This window comes from Boleophthalmus pectinirostris, unplaced genomic scaffold (genome assembly GCF_026225935.1).
Source record: "Boleophthalmus pectinirostris isolate CB_2022bp ecotype Guang Dong unplaced genomic scaffold, ASM2622593v1 HiC_scaffold_3, whole genome shotgun sequence".
Taxonomy (NCBI): domain Eukaryota; kingdom Metazoa; phylum Chordata; class Actinopteri; order Gobiiformes; family Gobiidae; genus Boleophthalmus; species Boleophthalmus pectinirostris.
Genome location: NW_026571299.1, coordinates 15,970,569 through 15,977,848, shown reverse-complemented (window position 1 = coordinate 15,977,848; position 7,280 = coordinate 15,970,569).

Here is a 7,280-nt window from a genome sequence, read left to right as displayed (position 1 = left end):
ATCTGATGTGAGTAAGAGCCCATGATCAGAAAGAAATCTGATGACTTTACTGTTTACATGTCATTTTAATAGACTTATAATTCCAAAAATCTGATATTAATCAGATTCTGAGTGTGCATGTAACCACAGTCTGTGACACAGTAGATAACTGTGAGCCCACTAACCACATGGTCACCAGTTCAAATATATCAAAGCACAGTGTCTGGTTTGCCAAAAGACCCCTGACAAAATAAATGATTGACAAAAACACATAAATTGATACTTTCACTCAGCTTGACCATTTTTGGCTATTTTGGCTCCTCTCTCATACCTCTGATAATAACAGAGCACATAGCAAAACTCTGCTGTAAAAGTGTATGGTGACTTCCCTCCCGTGGCCCAGCAGACCAGACTAGCTTCATGCTTGTAATTTAGATTAATTTCTTCCACATTTTCCTCAGGGATTAGCCCCCCTGCCCTGCCCTCAGACTGGGTTCACCCCCCGCTATAGCTGCTTAATGCTCTCATTATTGCTGTACGCTCCCCACCCCTCCCCCAAACCGAAGACACGCAAACAAACTACATCAACTCAAGATCCCAGGCTGCGAGAACTTTTACTCATACATGAAAGTACAAAACAAAGGCAAATAAGGTTGTATTACAGTTAAATGCATTGTTTTAAAAGATGTGCATATGGTATTTATTTGTGAAAATACTGGGCCAAAGAAGCAGTAGGAGCAGAAGCAACAGAACTGAAACTCTGTAATGCAGTAATGCTTTTTATGTGTTTTTTTAAGATGCACTAAGTAAGTTTTTTGATAGAGGGTGTGTCTCCATGGAGATGTCTAGAATATTCCACAGTATGGCTTTAAATGTATCTATCTTCACTAAGAAAAGCAAGTAGCGCTGTCAGGCCAGATCCCTGCTATGAGTAAGAATCTATGTTTTTTTTGTTTTGTTTTTTTGTTTTGTTTTTTGCAGTTTTTAAGCAATAAGGCAACACAAGTTTATTTGTTTAGCACGATTTGTACATAAAGTAATTCAAAGTGCTTTACAGAATAAGAATAACATTAAAATCACAATACAGTAAAAAAAAAAGCATAAATAATTCAGAAGAGAGAGCTTTTAATACCATATTGCAGACACTGTAGACAAACAAACCAGGACTAAATTGGAACTGCACCAGGTCTACACAGGTCTAAACATGCTCAAAAAATAAAAAAGAACTAAATTTAAATTGACAATTATCTCTAAAAGAAGATAACATAACCAGTTCTACAGTTTGAAAACCACAGCTAACACAATAGTATGATTCCTCGTCTAACTTCCTTTCATTGGTGAGACTAGTTGCGTCTATACCGTACACAGGCTTGGTCTCATAAAGTGGTTTAGCGGTGGAGCAGTTGTGAGCAGTGATTAGTCTGAGTGCAAATGAGCCTAATGTGCTGCAGACCTGTGGTGACGACAGGGCTGATGGAAGGGCTGTGAGTAAGGAGCTAAGTATCTGGGAACAACTTTAAACAGTCTGGAGATTTCAACTGTATTATTTCACTTTACAAACTTTATTCATTCACAAGAGAAATGGACACAGTTGCTCATGCAGCACAATAAATCATAATAACAAAAAGCAAAAATATAAATGGTAATAATACATTTAAAATAAGTAGCAAAATTAATAAAATACTGGTGTTAAGTAAAAATAAAAAATATAGTTTAAAGTAATACAAATATATCTCAGCTACACAAGCGGTCGTAAGGAAAAACAGTGTAAGATGAAATAATGATTGACATGACAGAAAGTTATCTTAATTCATAAGGGTGAGTTGTACAGTTATAAAGGCACACTATGAAACTAGTTATACTAGTAGATAAGTTTAACATTTTAGGCCAAGCAATAAAATCACCATACAGACAAGCACGTGGTGGACCCTGCACCAAAGAAGTTACAAAGCGCCCCTTTAATTTTTTAGAGTTCAGAATATTCTGAATATATTTTAGCTGCCATCACAGTTTTGTAGTAATTGGGCAACTAAGTGGCACCATTATCATCATGATTAAAATATCCATTGATGTCCCTTTTCAGAACTGTATCTAATTCCTCAACCTTTTCATTCATTGGGGAACCTGGATAACCAAACACAGGAAGAACATCCAAATTCCACACAGAAAAAGTCCACTTGTTTGAGAACTAATTCTCATTTAATAGAAATAATTGAATAAATATGTAACTGTAAGAATCTTACCCCTCCATGTCCAGATCATCCCATGTGTGATAAGGTGTGATCTTGATGGCCTCTCTGATCTAAGACACACCACTAAACCATCACTTGACACTTCTGAGGAAGGCTACTGGAAGTATCTGAAACACATTAAGCAGGTAAACAAAATGATCCCTTCTGACAAAAAAATACCTGTTAATGAAAAGGGAGCTTGCTGTGAGGTGAGAGTGCTGCTGCCACCTTCAAAAGCACCTGCTTTGCCATAAAGGTGAAAAAAAAGTAAATTATAGATAAAATTATCATTTAAAGGTCCTATATTAAGCAAAATTAACTCTTGTGAGCTTTAAGCCATGTTATACTCTATTGTTGTTACCTCCTAAAACATACCTAAAGTTTTGTTGTTTTGTTTCATTCACGCATATTTGAATATTCCTTTATTATTAGTCTGTCTATATCTCCAAATCTTAAAATGCTCTATTCCACCTTGTGATGTCATGCCGCAGTAGTTTTCAAGTTAACAGCTGCCTTTTTACCTTTTGTTCAGTAGGGATTGGCAATTCCAGATCTGTAATCATCCAAATGATTCTAGTGAAGGTATATGGAATTTAAGGGAGGGAAGAATTCAGCCCAAATGTGCTGTTTGTGTGTTAAACATGAGTAAATGAAACAAAACACAACTCTAGGTATATTTTTTGATGATGAAACAACTTTATAACGTCAGAAAATAAAATAATGTTGGTCTTTTAAGCAGTTACCTTGAGATCTTAATGAGTTTCTGTTGTGACCCCTGATAGAAAAAAGGTGCCCACATCCTTTTCATCACATATTTTGTAACATTATTTCACAATCCCATTTTGACATCCTAAAATACACTTTGAAATCTCCACTAAAAACAAAAGAAAACACTTCTTGCCAGCTCATCAGTGCACCATTACTCTCTTTTGTCACATTCCCCATTCCCCGTGACAGCCCACTTGGTCATGTGACTTCTCCGCGACCTACATAGAAAGGTCAACAGTCATGGACGGCATGAAATACGAGTGCACTCCACTGATTCGCGAGATGACACACGTCACCCGGGGCAACGCAATAAGATCAGAACATGATATTAGCACAGAGTAACAGAGAGAGAGAAAAAAGTTGTATTTGATGAGTATTGGGTTCATCCGCAGCAGAGGTAACAGTGGAGGAACGGACAGGCCCGCACTCGCCTCTCTCTCCCCACTTAGAGGTGTGTCACAGGTGAATCACACTGAGTGGCTGCCTCATAGTTTGGAGCAGTACTTCGGACAGTATGACATCAGGAGTGGAAAAGTATACGCAACGTTCATGATCGTAAAGCAATGTGGGGTCAGCCTTCAAAAGTACAATTTGTTCTGTAGCTTTGGTTTGAATTGCAATGTGATGAGTACTGACATAATTGAGGTGTAAGGATTTCCAGTAGCAGTAATAGTACAGTAATCGTAGTAGTAATGGTAATTTTTATCTTTGTGAAGCGTTTCGGTTGCTCAAGCGTGAATGGTGCGTAATGGTGCGTATATTCGCCTTGCCAAATATTAGTAGACAAGTACATGAATACATATTTCTACATACTAAAACACTACTACTACATTATACTTTTAACAGATATCTTGGAGATTTCTAAGGCCAAGAACAGCTATTTAAAGTCTATAGTACTCCAAAAGTGAACCAACTTGTACCATTGGGTAGCTTTTGTTGTGAGAAGTACTGTAATAATTGTACTGAATGGATTTCCAGTAGTAATACTTAGTAAAATACTACCTATAAATGGAACTTTTTATAACACATAAATGTCTTGGAGATTGCTAAGGCCAACAATAGCTTTTATTGTGAAAAGTACTGTCATATTTGAGGTGCGGACTTCCAGTAGTAGTAACAGTATAGTAGTTGTAGTAGACATGGTAATTTGAAGTTTCTCATGCATGAATGAGTCTTTATATATTTGACTTGCCAAATAAGTTTAGTAGATGAGTATGTGTTTATGTACTTAAATACTACCCCTTATTTGAACTTTTTATATTGCGCTTTTAACAGTTCAAACATCGATGCCTTGGAGATTTCTCAGGCCAAGTATGGCTACTAAAACTCTAAAGTACTCCAAAAGAGTACCAAGCTAATAACTGTTCATTGGTTTTGGCTTCCTGATTGGCTCCATATTGAGCATTCTAAGGCGTGTTTTAATTGTTGATTGCTGTGGCTGCTGCTGTTTTCTTACAATTCTGAAACTCATGGATGTGTTTTTGCTTCTTCTGGGCAGGAAATAATAGAACTACTAAAATAAAGGGAGTATGAAAAACTTGAAAAAGAGTGGGTACCTCAAAAAAGGACACCTGTAGCATAACTATCAGAAACACAACTCTACAGTCAACTGCATTGCCTTGCACCAGCAGTACTTGCACCCCAGTTTGAAAACCACTTCTCTGGCTGGTTCTGTGTCAGTGCAGGTAAGTGAAGTGAGTGACATTTAATAGCCTTTGCTGTCAAAACAAAGCCGTGCTTTTACAGACTGTCATAGTGAGAACATGAAAGAGTCCGCCAACAGGAAGCCATTGAACTAAACCTGTTGATCAAAACTCTCCCATCACATCCGCAAAGCTGGGTTAGTATATTGTTGTACAGGGCTATTAAAGTGTGTACACTGCAAAACAAATAATATACTTTATGCTTTGCATCATTGGAATATTAAAATAACATTAAAATATTCAAGTACTTCCTACTAAATTTGATTTATCTGTTTTTTAAGAAATGTTTCAAATAATGTTACGTCATCTTTATCCATGTCAATATTTAATGTTGATCCAAAGCACATATACTTATTCTTATATTTACCTAAATAATTACACAAATAATTAAAGTCTTTGAAATAGTTGTTGCATGTTGGACTCCGCCAGGGCTGCCCTTTGTCACCGGTTCTGTTCTGAAATAGTTATATAGTTGATATATTTTTGTATCTGGCAACATTCTCCATCAATAATCAAGTTGCTGAAGTTGTTACATCACAAGTTTAAGTGCGCATTTCTAAAGCGCATTCAAAAACGACTTGGAAATTAGAATATTGCAACCAGAAAATACAACCAACTTATATCAAATAAGCGAAAACTACTTAAATCAGCAAACTGTAAGCCTCGAGCCATATTAACTAATGCAGATGTATTTATTTTGCAGGGTGCACTTTCGGGATGTTGAAAAGTTACGACCGTTATCTTAGCAACAATTAAACAGTAAAAAACTAAATATCATATAATTTGAATGGGATTAAATCTTCAAAACACACAACAGGAAGCCAAAGCCCATGAATACAGCCTGGTAGATAAGTGGAGTCAGTTATCTGGGCACACAGAGTAGAGAGTGAGAGAGAGGCGTCTGTGAGTGACAGGTCTGGTTGGACAGGTTCTGGGGAGAGGCTGATACTTGTCCTAACTGCAGCGTTTACAGATTTTACTGCTGCAGCTGCTCCGGCGATCGGCCCACAACTGTTTCCCCAACACGCCATTCTCTGTGGAGTCACTTAGAAATGCTTATAGGGCTTAAGTTAATGTTAAGTGAATGTTTTGTGAATCTTTTTTCACTGTTTTGAATAAAAAGCATGGTTTAGGCTGTCACTTTGAAGTAAAAAAAGAAGATCTGACAATTCTGGCAACATCATTTAATCAATTGTCCATATTATGTTATTTTATGATCGATGTTATAATGTTGTTTCCTCATCACAAACATACATGGAGTTGTGTTTTGTTTCATTCACATGTTTAACACACAACACTCTGCATACTCAAGTTCTTCATTTAGGAGTTTTTCGCTCGAATAGAAAACACTCTGTTCCACTTGGTGATTTCATGTGGTCATAAAGAACTGTGTTTTTAAACTCTATGCTTCACTGGAATCATTTGGCAGATTTCAGTCCTGTTCCTGATGGAGTTCCTTGGGCTAATATGTTTGTACTTTATATTAGAAAAGAAATTCGCTGGAATATTTTGGAACATTTTAATTGTTCTGTTTCTTCTTCTGCTGCTGAAACAATGTCTGACTCATGTCCAGATTTTAAGGCGGGATCTTGGTCAGGAGCAGCCATCTGCACAATCAGCCTACTGTTCATGTTTTGATTTGATAAAAAAAAAAAAAAACAGACAAAAAAATAAATAAATTATCAAAGGATCTGATTTAAATTTAACACTCTTTTTTTTTGTAACGTCATGTTTTAGCTTAGGTTTTATGTAGTGTGTAGAGATGGGTATGGTGATGTTTTTTTATGCAAAATTTCAAAATTAGGGAAGAAAAAAATTAAATAAAATAAAGATTAACCTATAGTCATTTTTTCGGGTTGAGGGAGAAAACTAAAGACTGAATGACGAAACCCACCCAAGATGTGAACGTGCAAATCTCGTGGAGCTTTCACCTGAACTGAACTGATCCTGTAATTACAAAAAAAATGAAGTGTCCAAAGATTCAAAACAATAAAGGCAATAAAAACTACAGCTTCTCTTTTGTTGTTTTGTGTGTTTGTCAGCAGCAGATCCTGTGACAAACCAGTTTGTCACAAGAGTGCTTTCTTTGTAGCGCCCCAGGTCTTGCAGACTACAATGACATTTGAACTCTTTTTTTGTCTCCTCGTCAGTGTTATGTTTTGAGTCTATTCAGTGAGTTCTGTGTTAAATGCTAAAGTGCTAAGTTTAAAAAAATTTAAAAGTGTTAACAATAAATTACACTATTTTAATATTTGTTTGTCGTAATCCTTCTTATTTCAATGGGTTATGAGAAATTCACCCTACTGTTCCAAGGTCCATCCTCCCACGTCATCAAAGGTTATAATACTCTCTGAGGTTGGAAGTTTTCATATCCTTTCTCATGGTAAATCAACCTGTGTTTGACATCCACAGTCTGGGTATTGCTTTGTCTCAAATGTTCTGCAGTATGGCATTAAACTTGTCTATCTCCATGGAGATAGGCAAGTGACACCATCGGGCCAATTACCTGTCATATCTGTGGAGGTGAGACCCTAGTCACCGCCAGAATATTTGTTTTTCATGGTTGAGCAATGAAAAAACATGAAATTCAATAAACTCA